At 34.8% G+C, this 26,135-nt stretch overlaps 1 pseudogene; it reads right to left on the bottom strand.

The window, feature by feature from the left end:
- Window positions 1-7,851: 7,851 nt before the first annotated feature.
- Window positions 7,852-14,771, bottom strand: LOC108468383 (importin subunit alpha-like; annotated as a pseudogene).
- Between the last annotated feature and the right edge of the window lie 11,364 nt (window positions 14,772-26,135).

The following is a 26,135-nucleotide window of genomic DNA, read 5'->3' as shown; positions in this document are numbered from 1 at the left end:
AATTAAAGAATTAGGAGGATCGAATTCACCAAATCTAAGGAGAAACCATCCATAAATGGGCTAAGCATGGGATAAAAACATGTATAAATTACGGTTTATCAAAATCCAAATGGCATCCTTCTGTACGCAAATGTGCCGAATGGGCACATAAAAGTGGTCTTTTCCTGGTCCTTTGGTGCAATTGAGATTTGGAAGAAACCTGAGTATCCACCAAGACAAAAAAAAGTAAGCTTTTCCAGTTAATCACTCAAACATTTGATCTATAAAAGGAAGATGGAAATGATCTTTTCTGGTGTAAGAATTCAACTTCCTGTAATCAATGCAGACACACCACTCATTTTGTACTCGAGTTGGTGCCAGGTCACCCTCAGCATTTCTCTTTACTGTTACGCCCGTTTTCTTGAGCACGACTTGTACCGGACTTACCCATCGGCTGTTAGAAATGGGGTAGATTATGTCAGCATCTAGCAGCTTGATTATTTCCTTTTTTACCACCTCCATCATATTTGGATTCAACCGTCTTTGTGTCTCTCACCTTGGTTTTGTGATTTCCTCCAAGTAGATTATGTGTGTACATGTCAAAGGGCTTGTCTCTTTTAAATCGGCAATGGTCCAGTCAATCGCCTCCTTATGATTTTGTAGTACCTGGATCAAACTTTCTTCTTCGAGCTTAGAGTGTTTATTTAAAATTATAATCGGTAGGGTATTACATTTCCCCAAAAACGCATACTTAAGATGTTTGGAAAGTAGCTTTAATTCCAAATCTAGAGCCTGCACAACAGAAGGTGAAAGTTCAGTGCTTGATGGAGACAATAATTCATTAACAGATTCATAATCATCAAATAAATTCAGATTTATCTTCATAAATGGACTCAAAAGTCTCTTCTACTAAAGAGTCAATTATGTCGACACAGTTTACGCTCAAGATTTTGTTTGGATGACTAATATCATCGTAAACATTAAACTTCACGATCTCCCCATCAAATTCCATTGTAAGAGTTCTGTTTCGAGCATCAATCTTGGTGCTAAAGGTCCGAAGATCTAGGAGTGGTATCCTCCTCTATTTTTATTACATAAAAATCTACAAGGAAAATAAGTTCATTAACTTTCACTATTGCGTCCTCGAAGACTCCTTCGGGATGCACAATAGACCTGTCTGCCAACTGAATGATAACACCTGTTTTTGTAAAAAAAACTCGCGTTAAGTTTTCATATATAGAATAAGGCATTACATTTATTGAAGCCCCTAACTCACACATAGCCTTCTTAATTCCCAAATGGCCTATCTTGCATGGTATTGTAAGATACATTATCACCAACACTTACCTTTTCATTACCTATTAATTTTCGTTTGTTGGTGCAGAGTTCTTTAAGGAACTTGGCATACCGTGGAATTTGTCTAATGGCATCCAACAGTGGTATATTGATCTCGACATTTCTGAATGTTTCGAGGATCTCCTTGTCTTCTTTGCCTTTCTGACATTGATTTAATCTTTCTGGAAATGGGGGTTGAATTTTTGGCAATGGGGGTTTCGCTCGGACCTATTCATTGTTTTTGGGATTTTCCTGGGCGATTTCTTGGCCAAGATTCCTACCAGGAATTGGTTCCAGTATCTTTTTACTTCACAGCATCACTACATTGGCATTTTTTCTCGAGTTCGATTCTGTTTGTGATGGCAACTTCCCTTGAGAACTTATTTTCTCAATTGATGTGGTCAATTCTCTTATAGATGCCTCGGTTTTTTGTTGAAAACCAAAGTTTTCAGAGAATTACCTGAATCTCGTGGCTGTTGTGGAACCCTATTATATCATGGATTGGCCCCATAACTCAAGTTAGGGTGGTCCCTCCATCCTGGGTGTCGAAACCATTTTTTTATTTAAAAAAAAATAGAAAAAAGGGGAATCTACTTTTTGAAAACCAAATGTGGAGTTGCCACCAATCTTTTATTTAGGTGTGATTAGGTCACCTAATAAAACACTTTATTTTATTAAAATCAATTTTGGCCTATATAAATTTGAGAAAACGGGTTCGGGAGCCGGTTATGTATGAGGAAGGATTAGCACCCTCATTATGCCCAAAATTGGTACCAAATGGATTAAGTATTGTCCTTAAGCCTAAGATTTAAAGCTATTTTTGAAATATGGTTCATTTTAAAACATTTGAATGGATTAAGTTGGTCGTCAAAATCCTCTTGTTCCAAAGGTATACAGCATCACATCCAGCACAATAGGACACGATCCTTTATACCCTCGAAAACACGATAAATTTTGACTTCCAAAATTTTATACGTTAAAAATTATAAAGGATGCCCAATTATTTAGTCCAACGAAAAACCGAAACCTAGCACGGTAGGGCACGATTCCTCGAATTTCCAAACATTGAACATTGCCTTGCTTTAGCATTTAGAAAACACGAGTAAAATTCTAAAGGAATATTCAATCATTTTGAACAAACCGAAAATCGTAACCCAGCACGATTGGGCACGATTCCCTGCATTTCCAAACACTAAATATTGCATTGTTTTAGTATTTGGAAAACACAAGTGAAATTTTAAAGGAATATTCGATTATTTTGAACAAACCGAAAATCGAAACCCAGCACGATTGGACACTATTCCCCACATTTCCAAACACTGAATATTGCCTTGTTTTAGTATTTGGAAAACACGAGTGAAATTATAAAAGGAATATTCGATTATTTTGAACGAACGGGAAATCGAAACCCAGTACGATAGGGCACGATTCCTCGAATTTCCAAACATCAAACATTGCCTTCGTTTTAAAGAATTTTCAGACAAATAATTATAAAACCAGCTTAAAACGCATTAATTTGTCTTGAAATAGAATAGAATAATTAGTTTTAAAGAGTTGGGCCTTATAAAACAACATTTCGTAAACCAAAAGAAAAAACAAAAGCATGGGATAATATGTAAAAAATACAATGATGGATGAATGAAGATAATATATCTTATTTAATCGACTAACAAAATAAACACTTAAACATAACTAACCTAAAAAATATAACCCAATTTCAATCATGCATGGAGAATAATTGATATAACAATACAACAAATATACATGAAATAATAAAAAACAACTAACCCATGAGATATCAAACAACATAAAATTAATATGACACAAAACAACTTCTAAAGAATGATGCATTGATGAGCAAATCATATGTTAGAATTTAAGATAATTTATAAAAACTAAGAATATATAAATAATTTTTAAAATAGATGTTACACAATGAAGACATTTGAATCAAATAACATGCAAAATGATTTAGAAAAATACATTTATTTAAAATTGACAATATGCACAAATAAAGATAAATTTAATAATGTATGAAATATAAAAAGCCATGCAAAGGTATATAATAAAGTACGATTCTAGGAAATAAGATATATACATAATAGATTAAAAACATATATATTAATAATTTAAAACAATTATATGAAAAAATATGGAGTTTAATATGTATATAGGATCAAGCTAATTTTACTATGAATAATATATGTTCATGTAGACATATAACATTTGAATGAAATATTATATAAAAATGTTAAAATGATATAATAAAGAACTTAAAGATGATTTTACAAAAACAAAATAAAGCTATTAAAATAACTCAACACATATACACATATATAAAATGTTAGGAACTTTAAAATAATAAGCATTACAGGTCAAAAACTCAATTAGAATAATACATGTATAAATATATATATATTATCTAAAGAAATATTATACAAATATTAAAATAATATGATAAAAAAACTTCAAACTCACTGTATAAAGAAAACTATAGGTATAAAATCATGGATTTAGTAATGTGTATAGATTAAATATGTATACCAATGTTTGTGTATAGGTATAATAGTAATTTAAATAATGTATAAAACATGTGATTTCTTTTTAAACAACAAATATATATAAATATGTGGAATAAATTCAAAAAACAGTCATATATATGAAATAATATAATGTTAATAATATACATAGAATAAAATTAATTTTATTATAAAGTATATATATACATATAATAATGTATAAAAATATTTATATAAGAAAATGTACAAAATGTGATGATGATATGACAAAAACAAATCTACAATAATAAAGAAACAATTCCCAAGGTAGTTCAAAATATACAAATAAGTAATCAAGAATAAAAAAGGCTATAAAATAAAAATACTTAATTAGAATTAAACTAAAACAAAAGGGATAATTTAAAAATAATAATAAAAATAAAAAGGGACCAATATGCAATGTGTGCAAATGCGTAGGGACTAGAACTGGAAATAATCCAAGTCCTAAAACACAGTGCTGAGGCACGGATCCATTTGCAAAAATGCACAAATTACAGGGCAAATTAAAGAAAACAAAGAAATCTGGACTAGGCCTGATCAAACACTAGCGCGAAAGGAAGGGACTAAATGCACAAATTTCCCTTTACCGCATCAAACACGTGGGTCACAAAGGCGCTGGAACGGGTCATCGGACATGGCTTCCAGACGATGTCGTTTTTAAACCATTGCAGTTGGTTTAAACAGCGCCGTTTTTGCTTCCTTATAAGGTTAAATGTTGCCTTCATTTAGCCGAACCCTAACAATGCCCTAACCTCTCCATTTTACTTCTCAGCCAAATCCTAAGTGCTCCTTTAGGCGCCGATCCGCCACCATGAACGATGACCAGCCCACTCGAGCCTTGGAGTCGCCTTTTTCAGCTTTAAGACCCTTTCTATACTTTGATTTCGACGAAGAGGAAGGAATCTCACGGCATGCTTTCAAGGTAAGGCCTCATTTTCCTCTTCTTTTTGATTTTTAAATGCAAAAACAAATGACCAAAAGAAATAATTGGAAGAAAAATAAAAAAACTTTAGAAGAAATCACCTTTAAGGATTTTAATGGCTTTCTTTTGTATTCAGTGCAGGTATTGTGTGCGTAAAAAAAATACAATGGTCACTACATGGCTTTTATAGCCGAAACAAAAAATGAAAATGAAAAAGAAAAATAAAATTTCTTTTTTCTTTTCCTCTTTGCTATGCTGTGGTTTTTGTATTTGCTTGCAAGTACGGGGTGTGTGTGGCGTATGTACGAGGCTGTGCGTTGGCGTACAGAGGGGCGGGCGTGGCTGTGGTGCCAGGAGGCCGTACGGCGCTGTGGGCTAGAGCCTGGCTGCGGTGCTAGGGGTAGAAACCCTAGGGTTTTTGTTTCTAACATGTTTTGGGCAGTTCGGGCCTTGAATTTTTGGGTCTGGGTTTGGGCTTGTATTAGGTTTGGGCTATGGGCCATTGTAATGGTTTTGGACTTTGGACTCTGATGATGGACTTTATAATACTTTTATTATAATTTATTATCTCCCTTTTCGTTTGCACGGGCCGGGGCCAAAATTGGGTCTTACACTAGGTTGTAGGTGTTAGCGTAAGGGTCATATCGCTTTTGTGGTGGACTAGGGAAATTTCCCACAGCATCTAAATGAGTCATAATATCATCATACAAACTGAGACATACATCAGTAGTATGTTTAGGTATAGCACATATTCCGCATACTCGGACCGATTTTACATTTTTCTACAACAAGAGAATTTACAATATTAGTAAGTCTATCAACTTTATCTTCTAAGGTTGAATTACTTAGCTGGTGAACCCTTCTAAGAGGTTCAAGATTGGCTCAGAATTGCTGAGTATTTGCAGCCATCGTGGATATCAAGTCATTTGCTTATTGGGGAGTCATGTTAACCAATGCTTCTCCACTAGCGGCATCCACCATGTTCATCTCTATTGGTTTCAAGCCTTCATAAAAATATTGGAGAAGAGATTGTTCCCTTATATCGTGTTGTGGGTAGCTCACACACAGCTTCTTAAATCACTCCCAATAGTCGTAAAGAGACTCTACTTCTTTTTACCTTGTTTCAACTATCTCCCTTCTTAACTCAGCTGCTCGTGATGTTGGAAAAACTTGTTGAGAAATAAACAAGAAAGATCAGCCCAAGTTGTAATATATCCATGAGGTAAATAAAATCCATTCCCTAGCTGAATCTGTTAGAGAAAAAGGGAATGCACGCAATTTAATTTGATCCTCAGTTACCCCTTGAGGTTTCATATTAAGATAAACCATATGAAACTCTTTCAGATGTTTGTGGGGATTTTTGTTTTGCAACCCACAAAAAGTTGGCATTAACTGGATTAGACCTGACTTCAGTTCAAAATCAGTATATATAGTAGGATATGCTATGCACAATGGCGGTTGTTCTGCCGGTGCTTCGGCCAATTGCCGAATCGTTTGAGCCATTGGTTGATTTGCTAAATTCGGGTTTCTGTTAACCCTAACGTTAAGTACTTCTTTTGGTGAATCGAATTCTACTTTTTCACTTTTAAATGTTTGAGTAGGGTTTTCGTTAACCCTAGACTCTACTTCATCGTCGATTCCAATTTCTGGTGGTGGGTTACTCTGAGTCCCGACAACTCCTGACTGGTTTTTGCGTAACTTTGTTTCCTTGCGATTAGCTCTTACAGTCTTCTTTATCTCCGAATCAAATGCAAGAGTACTTGAAGCAAATCTGGTAATATAAAACAAATAACAAGATTAGTACGTTACCGATCCCTGGCAACGACGTTAAAATTTGATGCGGTTGTTAAGAGTACCAAAAATATTCTATCCCTATAAAATATTGAAAGTAATAAAAATACTAGTATGAGGGAAGTAGAGTCAAATCCTCAGGGACTATATTTGAACAATTGCTTGTTCCTCGAAATTCTGGTTAGAATCGTTCCCAAGAAAACCTGCGTACTTGGGAAAAAAAATAAAAAAACAAAATTAAAAGTTTTGATTGAAACTTCGAAAATTAAAATTAAAATAAAGAAATAAATATAGTTGAGAAAAAAGTGTTTTTATGGAGAGATTTCAACCTCCAGTTGTCTCGATCCACCTTGGATTCAATCCTTAGCTTTTAAGTGATCCTTCTCAAAAAGAATAAGTCAATTATAGTGGAAGAGGATGCCTACAACTACCAACTCTAAGAATTTAGACTTACAATTTAGCGGAACCTGACTCTAGCTAATAATCGCTTCTGTGGGATTATCTTATGCTAGATCATCACTTCTCAATGGCGAATCCTACACCATTTTGTCTTGGGCTCACCAACCTCTAACGCAGTAAGCTAACGAACTGACTGTGCAACCTTCTCAAAACATACAAAACAGCCGCCTTTGCATACGTTGAAAAGATCACCTTTTAAAGGACATGGACGAAAGCGTTAGCCCCATAATGCAGAGAAATGATAAATATTCGTTGAGAAGGCTAAGTACAGATTTTAAGCCTCATAAACCCTTTTTGAAGAACTTTGATAACCTTCAGCTAGATAAATTTAATGGCTCGTAATTTTTGAGGAAAAAGAAATAAATATAATTAAAATGAAATTTTTATTAGAAAAAAATATGAAAAGAATAAAAATGTTAAACTTATAGGGGAGAGAGTATTTACAGAAAAGATGAGTCAAATTTGTGTCACTTCATCCCTTATTTATAGTATTAGAAAACCTAGTCTATTCCTAATTAAATTCTAAAAGATAAATAAAAATAATTAAATATAAATAAAAATAAATCCTAAAATTAAATCTAAATAATAATCCTTTATAATTATCCTAATATAATTAAATATTAAATAGAGTCTTGTGCTATAAAACCTCTTCTTTTGCACTTTTGCCCTTATGTCTTTCCATACTTGCATTTTTAGCACCACTTTTTTCCTTATGTCACATGTTGCCCATTTTATCTTCAAAATTACACTTTTTACCTTTAAATTTTCTTTTGCCTCCAATTTAGTCACTGAAAGATAAAAGACCATAAATAGCTCAAATTAGTAAGGTCATACTCAAAATAAACATGCAATTAGCACATAAAAATGTCGTTTTAGAATATTATCAATACCTTCAACTAAAACTGAATCCACTAGATGGAACAGGAAGTTGGTTTCCTATAAAATGGAAACCAGATTGTGAAGCATCACTAGAGGTAGTGGCTCATCCTCATCTTCCCCCCAATATGTTTCAAGAATCTTCACAGCCGTCTCATAGGTTTCATTGTTGTCATGACTTTGGAGGTTTTCAATCTTTTCCAACCCCCAAGTATTATTAAGTAAGTCAGGATAGACATTGAATTCTCTTGTGTGACCCAATTTTTTCTAAGCTTCACCAACCTTTAAAATGTTTTCAAGCCCCTCTAAACAAACAGTGATAATTCTTGGGTCAAGACAAGTTAGAAGATCACACAATGGAATGCAACCTTCGCTCACCAGGAACCTGGCAAATAAATCAGAAACTAATTATTTACAGAAAATTGTATGATGAAGAACCCAGATAGTGATTATGGCAAAAAAACTATACTTTACTTGTTCGTGGCTGCCGACAGATGTAGCATTTGAAATTGCCCAAGCAACTTCTTTCTTGATCTCAAACTCAGAGTGTTGAAGTGGATTTACTAGAGGAGCAATAATGCCAGTGTTAATTACAGCCTAAAAAAAACATTTCCAATTCACACACCAACTGAATTATTCAAACTGGATGAAAAGGCGACAATTGAAAACTATAACATCAACAATAGATTATCATACTAAATTTCCCAACTTGTATCTAGTTTGCATTTCCAGCAGTGATGTTTGAAATGGCCCAACAAGCTTCTTTATTGATACCCTTTTTGTAGTTATTTGTCAACAGGTTCAAAAGGCTTGGAAGAGCTTGGTGGTTTATAATACACTGAAAGAGGCAATAACATGTAGCATAACAATTCTGGAGCAAAAGGCAACTAAGTAGTTATATGAATACAAACATTGTTGTCCAAAGAAACATGATATTGTCAACTCAATCCTAATTATTAAAGACCGTTTAATCCAAATATAAATTAAGGGCATAAACTATGATTCATCTCACCATATGCCAATTAACCATGAAGAAGATGCATTAATCATATTTGCCTACAAGTAACAAAACATGTCGAAATCATGTGTTATATACAATTACTTCAATCTACAATCTTGTCATAAATCAAAATCTTCTAATTTTCTGGATTTTTCTTAAGTGGGAACACATCTAGAGTTTATGTTTTCCAACAAAATTTTCTATAAGCATGTCAACTGAAACCATATATAGCTATCCAATTTTCATAATAAACCCCAACAAATAAACTCCATTAGAAACGATACCTAGCTTTAAAATCTTCTAACATTTATTGACATCATCAAATGTGTAACCTCCCAAACCTGACCTAGACGTTATGACTAAATTGAAAAGGCTATATTAGTCACCCAAATGACTAAGCTAACTTACGTTATTTTTTAAGAATTTAAAAAAAAACTTATTTTTAGAGAAAACCCTAGTTGTACTTTGAGTTAGCTTAAAAGCATTCATTTTATTGTTGATAATGTTGTTTTAAAAAAATCGTTTACTTGTCGCTCTTCTTTAAAAAAAAAATTGGAAATTAAACTAATGCAGCAAAAAAATCAATTTTCAAGTCATTTTGGAAAATTAGTTGCCTTATTGATTTCTTTTTTCAAAAATAGTTCATTTGCAATGTAGTGGAAACTAGCGAGCAATATTAAATTTTACTTGAGCCTGATATAATGCATTACCCGATTATTATGCTTGAGTAATTCATGCATGCAAAAATTTTCAAAAGAAAAGTTACCAAGCCACAGATCAGAGATAATTAAAAATTACAAGCCAAAATCAATAAAGACTTAATAATACTTATTAAGACTAGTCTGAGATCCAAGGTGATTCTCCGAATGCCAAGTCCGGTCCTAGTTTTGAGGTTTACCTGAAAAGTTAAACATTATTGAGGGGTGAGCTTATGAAAAACTCAGTGCGAGTCATAATTATTTAAATGGGCAAAAACATCAAAAACAGTGAAACATATTAGCATTAACAGAAGAAAACAGAACCATTATAAGAATTTCATCATTACATAGCCATTATCAAATTGATGTCAAACGATGTATGAGCATAGGACATCATTCATTCGAGTAATAACCACCATTCAGTACAACAAAATACAATACAAAGCATAAATCAATAACATTCGAATATGTCGTGCACATGATGCAATGCAAAAAGGTTTCTACCCATTCCATCCGCTACACACCACGAGTTCCCCAGAACCCGTCTGCCAACTCCAAAATATTATGAGCATAGCTCGATGTGGTAAAACCACCAAATAATCAATAATGCATAAAATCTGTCGGATATCAAATAGTGCGATACAATCGTCAATAACATATAATAGGCGATAAAATCGTCAATCCCCTCGATACTCCAGGTGCAGTGCACTGACTACGAATAATGTGGACTTAATATGCCATCGGTACTCCACAGAACTCCTCCGTCAACCATAGAATCCCAACCCAATGCATATGCAATATGTCACACAATCTCATACATAATCACATGCTTTCAGTAAATGAAAATAATGTTCCAATCTTTCAAATTACCATTGAGTTAGTATCAATCAATATCGTTCAATTTCACATACTGTACAGATTTTCATTGTGCATAAATAGCACCCTTTTCAATACACAATATAACAAATATCTCATGCGTTTAAATCATACAAAATCTTAATATCTCAACACATTATATTATTCAGTCATACATTCTCATATCTCATAACTCAAATATGCAATTACAAACTCAATCAAACATTCATACTATCAAACTAGCAATTTTGCCAACATGTCAATCTTTTAAGGCTCGAAACATACCTGGTTCTGCCACTTACAAAATAAATAATTTGGCTATTCATCCAATCCATTCAGAAAGATAATTTATCAAATATAACATGACATTTAACATTTTCAAACAATTTTATGAGTTTAGAGCCCACACCTTATTTTTTACTTCCTCGCAGCACACTAACAAATCTTCCAATTTTCCTTAATAATTTCTTAAATGAACCTAAACCAAAATTCAGTATAAATTCAATAAATTTATCATTAAACTAGCCCCCAAACACCCACTTATGAGTTCAAACCAATCGTTGAAATTATAACTATTTTATAAATCCAAACTAGTTAGATTCCTTACACTGTATCGATGCAAACCATACGTACAATCATTCTTCGCCATTACGGATGATTTAGGGTGTTTGAGTCAGCACCTAATTCAATAATATAATGAAAAATCAGTAGCTAATTAATAATTAAATTCATTCATTTAATCAAATCATAACCTTTACCCAACAACTATGTCTAAATAACAAACTAGTACCCTTAATTGCACTTATGTTTCACGATTTGTGGGATCTGAATAGCCAATCGATCAAAAACGTTTTTTCCTAATTGAAATGGGTTTAAAAGCTGATTAGGAGGGCTCAAGAACTCAAATTAATTCTGGAAAAATATAGGCAAGAACCAAGAAACAAAACAGCCCATTTTCTTACCCATAGGTGTACGCACCACCACTCGCGATGACCAAAATTGGGGCTGAATTTTAAAACGATTTGAGATCTCATTAAAATTTGGAAAAATATCTTTGAAATCATTTAAAATCCCCCAAATTCTAGATTTGGAAATTTAGGTTTTGAGTGGAAAAGATTAATTAAGAAATTGAAGAGAGAAGAGACATTACCCAAGCTAGTCGAGAGAAACGGCTATGGCACTTTCTTGGCAATATTCGAGATCGATCTTGGAGTTCAAGATTTCAGATTTGGGGCTGATTTTAATGAGGAAAAATGACAGCAATATGGTAGAAAATATGTTAACAAATCTTGTGGAAAAAAAGAAGAAAGAGATGGTAAAACTAGGTGTAGGCAATGACAACAATGGGAAAAAGAAAAAAAATTGAAGAGAAAAGAGGAGAGGAAGAGAGTGAACGGCTTGGGTAGGTAAAAGTTGAATTAAAAGCTGAAAAATACAATAAAAAGTTATATTTATACTTAGGGTTCAAGGGTATGGATGGCACACACATTAAAAAAATAAGGGATTTTGCAAAATTTAATTATTTTGCAAAGAAAGGGATTCGAACTTGGGACCTCATTTAATTTCCATCCTTTCTCATATTTCTTTTAACCATTAGGCTTTTTCATCATTCTTAAAATAATTTTGCAATATTTATTTTAAAAAAACAAGACACGTCACATACTAGGGTTTAAGGTAAAATTTGTAAAATAATAAAAATGGTGAGAGATAAAGGGATTTGAACTTGGATTTCAAGGAATGTTTCACTAACACTTAACCAACAAACTAATACCTCATTTATTTCCTAAAAATGAATAGATAAATTTTAAAAAATTAAGGCATAACCACTCTCTCTCGATTCACAAACCCGATTCTACTAACCCCTGATTTTTGGGGATGTTACAAAATGTGAAGCATATTTTAAAGAAACCACATTCAAATCAGAGTTGTGAAGAATACTAGCACATTAATGCAAGGCATAATTTGTTGTTTGCCTGAAAAACAAAATTGAAATATCAAGCTAACCAAACATAGTATTGCACCAATGGCTTCTGCAATGACATATCAGAGACAGTCAAAATAATTGTAATAGAAAGGACAGCACTGCCCCAACATGGTTTAAGCAACAGAGAACCAATAGATTAGTCAGAGAGAATATATTATATTAAGTTGTGTAACGTGTAGATATAAATGCAATTAACCAGCCAAAACCAGAACAAGGATAAGTCAGCTAAAAACATCTCAAATGAAAGAAATCAGAATAGTAGTAGAGAAAGAAATGAATATGTCATTAAATATTCCATACCTGAGTCTGTATATCATCCCCACTAACAATATTTCCAACTGTGCGAAGCGCAGGAATGAGGACTGTTGGGGATGGATGACTAACAAGGAAAAATAAGTGAGGATATTCAAAACATCCAGAATTCACAAGCAACTGCTAGAAACAGACAAAGGATAAATTTCTTCAAAAGAAAAAGGGACAAACAATAACATAAACATATATATCAAATCAAAAATCAATTTGAAAAGCAAAATGATCCAGTACTTACAGCAAGAGCTGAACGAGCGGGGGAAGACACCTGCTTCAATAACAACTTGGATTTTTTCATTAGTACCATCTGAGAGATATGACAGGGCCCAGCATGCATCTGTAAGGACTTCCTCATCGTTCAAATGGATAAGACGCTCAAGAGTGGGCAAAGCTAGCTTTGTCTGCTTATTGAATTTCAAAAGCATACGTGTTAGCAAAAGACATCAGCAAAAAAAAGTCATAATTCCAAACAATTCATATTACAAGAGTCGAGAAAGACCAACCAGCTCAAATGATGCCCGTGGCTTGCCCCTGCAAAAGTTTGACAAACTCCATGTAGCATTTCGCAACATAGAAGCTTGGCATGCTCATTGAATTGTGCCAACAGTGGCAGCAAGGCACCATGACCAAGGGCCAGGTCGCGATATTTAGGTGAGTCTCCGGAAACATTTCCTAAGGCCCAAACAAGCTATAATTCCAAAAAGAAAATGATAACCCGTATTGGAATGCAACTAAACTGTATTAATAAAAATAAGATTACTTGTGAACTGTGATATCTACCTGCTCATGTACATTATTGGTCGGAGATGCAAGACGTTTAACAAATACAGGGACAGCTCCATGATTAATTACAACTTTGGTATTGTCTGACGTCCCTGCGGCAATATTCGTGAGAACCCAAGCTGCCTCAAACTACAACCCACAAGATTGCATAAAAACAGTTAAACCATAAAACAACCAAAACATTACCAAAGAGATTGAGCAAAATCCTAATAACTACAGTATCAAAATATCAAACCTGAAGCTATGGGAAGTCATCCCTAGCAAGAAACTCAACAAAGCGAGGAACAACACCTGATTGTACAACTTCATTGATTGGAGGACCATGATCTGAAGATAAACTAAGAGCAAGTAATAACTTGTAAATGCAAAATTAAAAGTGAGTTGCAACAAGAAAAAATAGAAAAACAAAATATCGACCTATTGATAGTAACTTCCAGAACTGAGTGGTCGCCTCTAGCTAGGCATTCCTGTCATCTGACCAAGGCGCTCTACCATAGCCGGAAGACTTTCTAACTGCAATTAGTTTATAATTAGATTATAAACACGTCAAAATCATGTTTGATTCAATAGTAAAAGAGTAAATAGCCCTATCCATTCTTTATAGGCTTACTAAAACCAATAAGTTCAACATGTATTTCAGTTCATGTCAGTAACACAAATTGACCTACTCCTAATCAGCAACTTTATAACACCAGTAACACTAGCAAATTTTTTTTATCTAATTACAGAAATTGAAGTAAGACAATAAGTTGAACCTGGCTATCAATCATGATTCGATGGATCAAATCAATTGATCAGTTGAATGTAATACATTTTTCTCGGAATCCGCAGTTGAAGAAAGCAACTGCTGTTGCTGCAGTTGTTGTTGAGCGAGAAGTCCTTCGCGGTATTTCTTAAGGAAGGTTCTCTTCTCTCTTGTTCTTTCGAATCTCAACCATGTTGTCTTCTCTCCTCCAGCGACCTTCCTCCGCATCAACCGTCACCTTGTACCTGTTCCTTCGAACCTCGGCCCTCGTGCTCCGTCTTAGAGACATCTCCTCTTATTTTTTTTTTTTCTCTTTCAAATCGGATCGAACCACCGATTAAATTGCAGGTAGAATACGTTGTACTACTTGGGATAGATTGTTTGAGAAAATGAGAAGACAGAAAGAGAGTGGCGCCAATTTTGGAAGCGAGTGAAAAAGAGGGAAAGGAGATTGTATTGATAGGCTTGAGTCAGGATACTGATAATTGGGCTTTGAGTTTAATGGAATGATAATCGGGGATAAGTAATATTTAGTCCTTCAATTTGACAACATTTTCAATTTGATCATTATAAATCTTTTTATCCAAACGAATTTAGATCCCCTCACACAATTGGTTTTAAAATAGAGGACAAATGGAAGTGAATATATTTGGCAAAAATTAATTTAATTTAAAATTTTAATTTTAATTTAAGAGAGAAAGAAAAAATATATGAATTTAGTTGGTTGTAATCACCAATCAAGTCATTCATAATATTACTAAATGAATCATTTTAATCCTTATGTTATTAAAAATAATAAAATAAATCCAAATTATTATAGGGTAATATTTTCTATATAAAAATATCTTCAAAATTATTTTTCAATTTCTGTAATCCAAGCAACAGGGTAATGGCATTCGTCCTTGAAATAGTAAAATAATGTTTTAAAACTTTTAAAATTTTAAAATTATAAGTCAATATATGATAAAATTGTATTTTACCCTTTAAATGATGAAAGTTTAAATTAATCTCTTTAAAAATTTAAAATAATAGTTATATACAATGATAAATGATAATACTCTGTAATGACATATTTTTATGTATTAATTACATATTTATTTTGAGTATGATCCTATTAATTTGAGCTATTTATCATTTTTATCTTATAGGGACTAAATTGAAGGTAAAAAGAAATTTAGGGCAAAAACGTGAATTTAAAGAAAAATGGGCCAGCATACGAAATAGAAAAGAAATGGTGCCAAAAATACAAGTGTCGAAACTCTGGGGGCAAAAGTGCAAAGAAAAGATTTTATAAACACAAGACTCTATTTAAAATTTTAATTATATTAGGATAATTGTTAAGATTATTATTTAGATTTAATTTTAGCTTTTATCTCTATTTATCTTTTAGAATTTAGATAGGAATAGACTAGGTTTTCTAAGTACTATAAATAGGGGATGGAGTGATACAAATTTCACTCATCTTTTCTGTAAAGCTCCCTCTCCCAAAAAGCTTAGCCTTTGTTTCTTTCATTTATTCAATAAAATTCCATTGTTATTAAGTTTAATTTTTTTTCCTAAAATGCATGAGCCACTAAATTCATCTAGCCAAAGGTGGTCAAAATTCCCCAAAAAGGGTTTATGAGGCTTAGAATCCGCACTTAGATTTCTCAACGAGTATTCGTCGTTTCTCTGCATTACGAGGCTGACGCTTCCGTCCATGTCCCTTCAAAAGTGATATTTTTATCTTGCACAAAGGCGATCGCTTTGTACGTTTTGGGAAGGTTGCACAGTCGATTCGTTAGCTTACTGCGTCAATGGTTGTCGAGCCCAAGAGACAAAATGGCGTGGCATTCGCCATTGAGAAATGATGATCTAGCGTAAAACGGTCCCACAAAATCGACGGTTGGCTAGAGTCAGATTCCTTTAAATCATAAGCCTAAAATCTAAGTGGAGCTGGTGGTCGTAGGCGTCTTCTTCCACTATAACTGGCTTATTCTATTCGAGAAGAATCACTTAAAAACTGAGGATTGAACCTAAGGACGATCGAGACAACCGGAGGATGGAATCTCTCCGTCAAAAACTCTCTTTTCACAACACTTTTTATCTTTACAATTTTAATTTCAATTTACACAATTTCAATTCAATCAAACTTTTAATTCTGTTTTTTTTCTAGGTACACAGGTTTTCTTGGGCACGACTCTGTCCGGGATCTCGATGAATAGAAACTTATGCAAATCCAGTCCCTAAGGATTTGAATCTACTTTTCTTATACTATTCTTTTTGTTATTTTATAGGGATAGGATATTTTTGGTGCTCTCAACGACGCATCAAATTTTGGCGCCGTTGCCAGGGATTGGTAACGTACTAATCTTGTAACACCCCAAACCCGACCTAGACGTTAAGGCTGAATCTGGCATGTCACATTGAAGTATTTTTCGAAAACCATATTTTCATTGAAAGCCCTTCTAAATATTTAAAACCTTTGGCCATTTTACTCCTTGTGAAAACGTCGGTTTACGTTGGTTTATTTTGCAAAACATGGTTCGATGGAAAGTTATTCCTATTTAAAACGGTGTTTCTTGTTGAAGCTTAATTTAAAATAATCGATTTATGAAAACATGATGTTCAAAAGTTAAGTTGCGAAAACGTAGTGTTTTGACAACAGTTATTGTTTTGGAAAACCGCGATCTACTTTTAACAAATATCAAACATAGTAAATAAAATCCCAAAGTTTAAAATAAAACCAGAGAGGCCTTATTACAAACCAAATTGAAATTAAAGTACTGAGAAGAAAATAAACGTAGTAGATAACGAAAGCAGCTGTGTGGCCATCTTCGAGTCCCTCGCAGCACCGATCCTCCTAATACTGGGGATTACCTGCACAGTTAAAAACGGGGTGAGTTTACGAAAACTCAGTTTGTAATCCCCTCCTAAATTAAAACAATTAGTAAACAAATAGAATTCAGAATCAGTCTGGGTCGGAGCCCATTACAGTAACAGAACAATGAGTGTAAGCCTAAGCCCAGTACAATTTCACTTGGGTCTCAGCCTTCATCAGAATCAATTGGGCGTAGCCCATTCTTAATATCAGTAACAGTTGGGCCTAGCCCATTAACAGAATTAGGTGGGCCTAAGCCCAATACAAAATCAGTATCAGATGCAGATATGCAAACAGATATCCAGCCCAGTCCAACCAATACACCACACGTACCAACCAACACACAATGTGGGGATAAAATCGACCTACCCAGCCAACACACCAAGCTTAGCACCGATTGCGGCACTAAGTCAACAGAATGGCTCAACACCGTAGATAGAACATTTAAATGCTGTAAATATCGTAGCAACGCTGCTAGTTAACCGAACAGCTATAAGCCATAAGTATTGCAGAAAGACTGAAAGCCTTGTACAGAACGGCTTCAAGCCGTACACTTCCTCCGTCAATAATAACCCAACCCATGCAGTATGCCATGTCATAAATATTGCATGTATGCAAAGTCATACTCAGTACAATCATATATGTAAATCATAAGCACATCAGTCAAACGGAACATAAGAGCATAATCGTCATTCTACCATACAGGGGTATTATGGTCATTTTTTCCCTACAGAGGCATTACGGTCATTTTCCAAACCGAGGGTATTTATGACCTATCAGATGGTCCACTGTCACCTCGAGCGACTTAAGTAACCTAAACAGACATAATGGTGCAAATGGGCCTAAGGCCCATTACACGACCCAAGTGGGCCAACACGCTCATGTGGCCCGTTTAGCCCAATTTCAGTCACGGCTATGCGAACACCATAACCTAGCTCATAATTTGACACTTACCATGGATTTTATCTGTGTGGGGCCTACGAGCCCATTGGGCCTACATGATCTATTTCGGCCCATCGAGGCCCAAAAACAACCTGAGTCATACGCGCGACATGACAAGTCTATCTACTTCCCGCTTAACAGTGAAATTTACCCATGCGGGCCCACGGGCCTATTGGGCCTATTCGGCCTATTATGTTCTATGGAGGCCCATAACGGCCTCAGTCCACGAAAACGTACGTGGTGGCTTTTGAAGTCTATCTCCCATGATTTGTGGGCTCGATTTACCCCACGAGCGATCGCACGCTCGCGAGGCCTCAAATGCCGAAGTTTTAGCTTTTCGGTTTTTTGGCTTTTCGACTTCCGCCGATTCGCAGTTCAACAGGGGTGTGATTACACGTTTTTTTCGGCTTTTCGATAGTAATACTTCACGATGTACAGTTATACACCTTTTTCTGCAGAATCGTGTGAGAAATCTCCCAGTACCAACCCTACATCAATTAATGTTTTCGGTTAATGTCAATACTTTTTACTAACACTTAATCCCAAAAGAATGGCATTGACACTCACCTTAACCAAAGTGTGATTCAGTCCGCTTGTAATGTTAATCGAAAGATGACTACACCCTTTCCTACCGAAATGCTGTAATAACAAAGGAATCCATTAACCAACAAACGCATGATCTAGCACTTGAATCTATTTTATTACTCAACAAAAACCCAAATCTAAAGATAGGGCATTCGGCCAACCCCAAAGTGCTAGACCAAAACACTTACCTTAAATCACGTGGTAAGAAAATGGTTCCAATGGCTACCTTTAGAAACTCCTTCGCTGCACCAAAAACCTAGAATCCAACAACCACCACCCCATAAGGAAGGGATCATGATTTCGGCAACCCAGGTAAATGAAGAGATATAGGTAATCAGATTTTAGAAAAGATAGAAGAACGTGTTTGAACACATATAACTATAATAAATAACAAGAGAGAATCCATGAGTACCTACCAGTCTGTCAGAACCCTTGTAAACCGAAATCGTATGTCACTAACAGAAGAGAAAAGTAATCGGCCAAGAACCGAATACAGAGGGTATGCCGAAAGGAAAAGCAATGAAGAGATTAAAAGGGCAATCGATTGGGGGAGAACTGAAAAGAAATCAGTATAGTGAAAGAGATGATGGTAAGGGAAGCGATTGGGACAAAAGGTGAAGAAACAAAAGATAGTATATTCGGCCAGGAAAAAGAGAAGTAGAAACGAAAGTGAACAAAGAAAACCGTCAACAAAGGTTGTATTTGACAACACCAATTAGCTTCTCAAATGGTCAATTCCGTGACACACTAATAACCCAAAACAGAGAGTAAAAAGAGATATATTTCGGCACTAAGAGTCACAAACAAAAAATGACCAAAACTCACCAAAATGAGAGGAGAAACATCTCATAGCCGAATTTGCATACTCCAACCCCTCAATTGGCTATAACTCTCCCTAATTTAAACTCCTTAACTTTCTCCTAAAATCTTTCCCTTTATCCCTCCTTGATTTACTCCAGCTTTCTCCAATTCAAATTCAATTCAACAACCATGACCAGTTCAAACTTCACCCTTTTACCAAGTCCACAACAACCTTCTAGAGTTTCAATCCAATTCAACTACTTACCATCCCCATTAGCAAAATAATTGCGTTTTGCTTGCAAGGGGATTCGAACCCTTGTCCTTCTCACATGCTTACACGCCACTTGCCTCCCTACCACAAGCTCTTTTGTGTCACACTTTATCCTCAATTAATTATAAGGTCTATAGGCCAAAGTCCAGGTTCCTTTAAAAGAAAAACCAAAATAAATTGTAAGAGCCAAGACTTGAACCCAGGCTCCCTTGCAACCTTAATGATGCCACAACTACTAAACCACATGCTTCCTTGTGTCATTTACTTAACACAATAATTTAAAAGGCCTACTTCCAAGCATCTAAGGTTTTATTCACTTAAAACCAAAATTTTTGCTAAAGCCCAGGTTTGAACCCAAGATTTCTCCAACACTTCTCAGGGCCATTAACCACCAAAACAGACATTTAATTGTGTCATTTCCTTGCATAATTAAATACTTATATATAACCTCCTTATGGACCTATACTCAAGGCCCAATACTTCTAAGCCCAAATTTGGGGCGTTACAAATCTTATTTCTTTTATTTCTTATGACCAGATCTACTCCAAGTATTTTTGCATTTGATTCAGAAATAGAGAAAACTGCGAGAGCCAATCACAAGGAAACGAAGTTATGGAAAAAGCAGTCATGGGTGGCAGTGACTCAGAGTAACTCACCGTCGGAAATAGAAGTAGACAACGAGGTTGAGTCTAGGGTTAACGAAAACCCTACTCAAACACTAGAAAGTGAAAAAGTAGGATTCGATCGACTAGAAGAAGTGCTTAACGCTATTGTTAACGAAAACCCGAATCTAGCACATCAATCTATGGCTCAAATAATTCGACAATTCGTCAAAGCTCCTACAGAACAACTGTGGCAACCCAGTTTTAGCTAAATCAAAATAGTGGTTTCGAAACCAAAAATATGAGGTCATAAAATTATTTTAATATTATTTTTGGTGATTACAACATGTGAATATATATGTGTGAAAGTTTCATGAGCTAATTTTATCATTTAATAGCTTAATTTGAGAAAAAAGAATAAATCGTGTAAAATGCAAAAGTTGCATTCTATATGATAAAGGTGTCTATTTGTCATAAATTATTAAATGAAAGGTCCTTATGTTGTAAATAGATCATTGATAGTGGAATTTGACATAAATGACCATTTAATGAATGGTTTTAAATGGTTTTAAATAAGGTTAAAATGGAAATTAGATTATTAATGATATATTAAATAAAAACAAGTGAAATTATCATCATTTTAGTTCATCCTAGCCGAAAATAAGAAGAAGAAGAAAGCCATTTAGGGCTTGTGATATTCAGCACGCATTTGACTTGATTGAGGTGTGTATTTTGCTCAGTTTTTTTATGATTTTTACGTTTTTGTAATCGTTACTTTGAGTACTAGCTAGCCCATATCCTAATTTTTGAATTTGTTGATGAATTTGTGAGTCTCCATTGATGAATACTTGAGCTTTTGAATGATTTTTGATGAATTTTGAAAGCTTGATGATAGATATTGAAGTTTTGTTAAGTGATTTTTGACAAAAATGTCAAATAAAGATTAAATTGTGAAATTTGCAAATTTAAGGGTTGAAATGTGAAATAAATGAAATTTTTGGGCTGCTAAGGACCTATATGAAATTCGGCTAAGCTTGGGTTTAAATAAATTTAATGAATTTTGTATATTTGTGAAATAGGGACTAAATTGAATAAATATAGAGCTTTAAGGGCTAAAGTGTAAAAATTCCCAAATTGATGAGTAAAAGAGTTCATTTTGAATTTATATAGATTGAGAAAGAAAGGAATCGGATTTAGATAGGGGAAATCGAATATTATTGAGTAATTGATCCAATTCGTCAATTTTGAGTACTAGGTAAGTTTGTATGTGTAATTTTAATTATAAATGTATGTTAAATGCTTTGATATCACATAAACTATGATTATAAGATTTTGGATAATGTTTAAATTGTGATTACAACACTACGGAGGTGTTTGATGATGAAATCGATAATTGAAACTTCCCGGTTGAACCTTAGGAATAGTTTGGATGTAAATGACATGTCATTAGATTAATGTATTGGCTTCGGGCCATGATATCAACACTTCGGGTACGAATAATACCTTGATTTGGCTACGGGCCATGGTATAGGTACTTATTGATTGTGATCTTTGAATATCCGATTTTTATTCCAAATGGTTCAATGGGTAAAGAATGATTTAATTGAGAAAGAGGTTAGTACGAGATGGTACAAGTACTTACGGAACCTATTCAAGTATTATATTGAGAAAGTTCAATGAGATTATATTGGATCATATTTTTAGACATGAGAAAGGTTTGTAGTTAATGTGATCTTGATTTGGTAATGTGAAATTGGTTGAATTACATTTATTTGATGAATTGAGTTAAATCACTTATGAGCTTACTAAGCTATGAAGCTTACTATGTGTTATTTGTCAATGTTTTATAGATTATCGAAGCTAGCTTAGGCTCGGGGATCGTAGGGGAATGTCATCACACTATCAATTAACTCGTTGGTACTTTTGAAGCTTTGTATATATGGTATATGGCATGTATAGGCTAGTGTCATTTTGGTATGTTTTGAGCTATGATATTAGCCATGTGATTTGGCTTGTTAATGATATAAATGTTGGTATATTTTTAGCCATATAAGTTGGCTTAAGTTATGTTCTTGATAAGTGATATATGTGATGCATAGAATGCCTTATATATTGGCTTGTTTTGGTATGCTTTCCATAGTTGTGGATATAGTTAAATGGATGTTGATTTGGTTAATTATCAATGTTTGAGGAATGGTAAATTTTGATGGTTTTGGTATATGGATTTGTTGTATTTGTATATGGAAATTAGTAGTTGAATTGGTTGCTGACATATAGTTTGATATGTGATTGATCTGGCATATTTTTGGTTGCTAAAAAATGTATTGAAATGGTGCTATTTTGGTTGATTTGTATGCTTGTGGAAAGGGTGGCAATTTGGCTTTACAAATGGCCTATTTTTGTCCACACGGGCAAAGACACGAGCGTGTGTCTCAACCTTGTGCGACACACGGTCATGTTACACGGCCGTGTGTCCTCTAGGGTAGCCATACGAATTAAGTCAGTATACCCTACAAGTTCAACACGGCCTAGACACACGGGCATGTCTATTGGCCGTGTGTGTTACACGGACTCACACACGAGCATGTGATTGACAGTGTCACATAAGTCAATATACCCCCTAAATGGCACATGGCCTAGCACACGAGCGTGTGTGGCTATTTCGAAGGGTACACGGGCTAGACATACGGGTGTATGGTCGGCCGTGTGACCCAAGTCAGTAACCTCCCTAGTTTTCCACAACCATGGCACACGGGCGTGTCCTCGGTCATGTGTTACAAGTCAGTATGTATGCCTTGTTTTCACACAGCCTGCGCCATGAGCATGTCTAGTGGTCGTGTGAGGCACACGGCTTGTTCACACGGGCGTATGACCTAAGATTTCATGAAATTTTTCTAAGTGTTCGGAAATTTATATATGTGATCAGTTTAGTCCCGGACCACTTTTAAGCATGTTTTAAGGTCTCGTAAAACCTTATAAGGGACAATGTGAACATTTGTGAATGGTTTATAATAATGAATGCATAAATGTTTGAGAATGAGATGTATTTTTTGGTAATGCTTCGTATCCCTCTTCCGGCGACGGATATGGGTTAGGGATGTTACAACAACCGCCATTGTACATTGCGTATCCTACTATAGATACTGATTTTGAACTAAAGTCAGGTTTAATCAAGTTACTACTGACTTTTTATGGATTGTAAAATGAAAATCCATACAAACATCTAAAAGAGTTTCATATGGTTTGTCTTAGTATGAAAGCTCAGGGCGTAACTAAGGATCAAATCAAATTGCGTGCTTTCCCTTTTTCCCTGGCAGACTCTGCTAGGGAGTGGTTATTTTATATACCCCCTAGGCCTATTACAACTTGGACTGATCTTTCCCGTTTGTTTCTCAACAGGCTTTTTCCAGCATCGTGTGCGGCTGAATTAAGAAGAGAGATCGTTGGGATAAGACAAAAAGAAGTAGAGTCTCCTTACGACTATTGGTAGCAATTTAAGAAGTTGTATGCAAGCTGCCCACAACATTGTATAACGAACAATTTCTACTCTAATACTTTTATAAGGGCTTAAAGCCCATAGAGATGAAAATGGTAGGTGCCGCTAGTGGAGGAGCATTGGTCAACATGACTCCCCAACAAGCTAGGGACTTGATATCTATGATGGCTGCAAATACTCAGTAATTCTGAGCCAATCCTAAATCCACTAGAAGGGTTCATCAGCTAAGTAATTTAACCTTAGAAGATAAAGTTGATCGACTTACTAATATCATGAATTTTTTTTGTAGTAAAAACAGGACCAACCCTACTATGTAGAATTTGTACAACACCCGAACATACAACTGATGCATGCCCTAGTTTGTGTAACGATACTATAGCCCATTTATATGCTGTGGAAAACTTTCTTGAACCACTCCAAAAGTGATATGACCCTTATGCAAATACATATAACCCAGGATGGAAAACCATCATAACTTAAGTTATGGGGCAAACCTGTAGTATAACCAATCATACCAAAACTGGTTTCCACAACAGCCGCGAAATTCAGGTACTCTCTAGAAACCATGGTTAATAAACTAACAGCTAATATGCTTGATTTCCAGCAACAAATACAATGACAAACTCTTGATTTCCAAAAGGAAACAAAGGATTTTTAATAGAAAATCGAGGCATCTATAAGAGAGTTGACTACATCAATTGAGAAAATGAACTCACAAGGAAAGCTGCCAGCACAAACGGAACCTAAACCAAGATAACACGCAAATGCAATGGCGTTGTGAAGTGGAAAAATACTAGAACCAAATCTTGGCAAGAATCTTGATCAAGATTCCACCTGGAAAAAGTAGGAGAATGATGAACAGGTCCGAATGAAACCTCCATTGCCCATAATTCAACCTCCATTTCTAGGACAATTGAACTAATATCGAAAAGGTAAATAAGACAAAGAGATCCTTGAAACATTTAGAAATGTCGATATCAACATACCGCAATTGGATGCCATCAAACAAATTTTGTGATATGCCAAGTTCTTTAAAGAGCTCTGCACCAACAAGCGAAAATCAATTGGTAATGAAAGGATAAGCGTTGGTGAGAATTTATCTACGATGTTGCAGTGGAGGATGCCAGTCAAATGTAAAGATAGGGGTATGTTTGCAATATTATGCAAAATAGGTAACTTAAGAATTAAAAAAGCTAAGTGTGATTTAGGGGTCTCCATAAATGTAATGCCTTTTTCTATTTATAAATCACTTAACGCGGGTTTTTTGACGAAAACAAGTGTTATCATTCAGATAGCAAACATGTGGATTGTGCATCCCGAAAGAGTCCTCGAGGACATATTGGTGAAAGTTAACAATCTTATATTTCCAGAAAACTTTTATATGATAAAAATGGAAAAGGATAGCACTCCTGGATCTTCAAACATCTTGCTGGGCCGACTTTTTCTTAGTATCGCTAGCACTAAGATTGACATGCGTAGTGAAACTCTCACGATGGAGTTTGACGGGAAAATCGTGAAGTGTAACGTTTATGACGCTATTAATCACCCGAGTGAATTCTAGAACATAAACAGTGTCGACATAATTGACTCGTTAGTAGAAGAAACTTTTGTGTCACCTTATAAAGAAAAACTTGAAACATTGTTTGATGATAATTTCGATTCAGGATATATTTGCGAATCTGTTAATGAATTATTGGCTCCTATAGATACTAAAGTTCTACCTTCTGTTGTACAGGCACCAAATCTGGAATTCAAACCACTTTTTGAACATCTCAAATGTGCATTTTTGAAGAATGATGAGACCATTGCCGACTTAAAACGGATTAATCCCTGGAAAGGCACACATAAGATTTTCTTATAAGAAAAAATGAAACCAAAGCAGGAGGCACAATGACAATTAAACCTAAATATGGGCCTATATGAACAAAAGAATTCAGCTGGAACATCCCCGATACTAATTAAGGCGTCAAGCTAACGACGTTAAACAAGCACTTGTTGGGAGACAACCCAATTTTTATTTTTCTTTATTTTTATTTTATTTTATTATTTATTACTTTATTACTTTATTACTTTATTTGTTTGGATATTAATAAATTTCTCTTCTTCTATCTTGGTAAATTGACGAGGAAAAAACTCAGAAATTAGCATGCTTTTACAAACATCTCTTATTCTATCCCTATTCTAAGTAGGAATAAGGCATCCCTACTTTATACGTGCCCAAAACCTGTATGCAAACACCCACCCTATAGCCAAACACCTTTTCTTCTACACCTTCAAACCTTAA

The sequence above is a fragment of the Gossypium arboreum genome, chromosome 7, assembly GCF_025698485.1.
Source record: "Gossypium arboreum isolate Shixiya-1 chromosome 7, ASM2569848v2, whole genome shotgun sequence".
Lineage (NCBI taxonomy): Eukaryota > Viridiplantae > Streptophyta > Magnoliopsida > Malvales > Malvaceae > Gossypium > Gossypium arboreum.
Note: the sequence above shows the minus strand (reverse complement) of the source record. Positions and strands in the feature narration are given on the sequence as shown.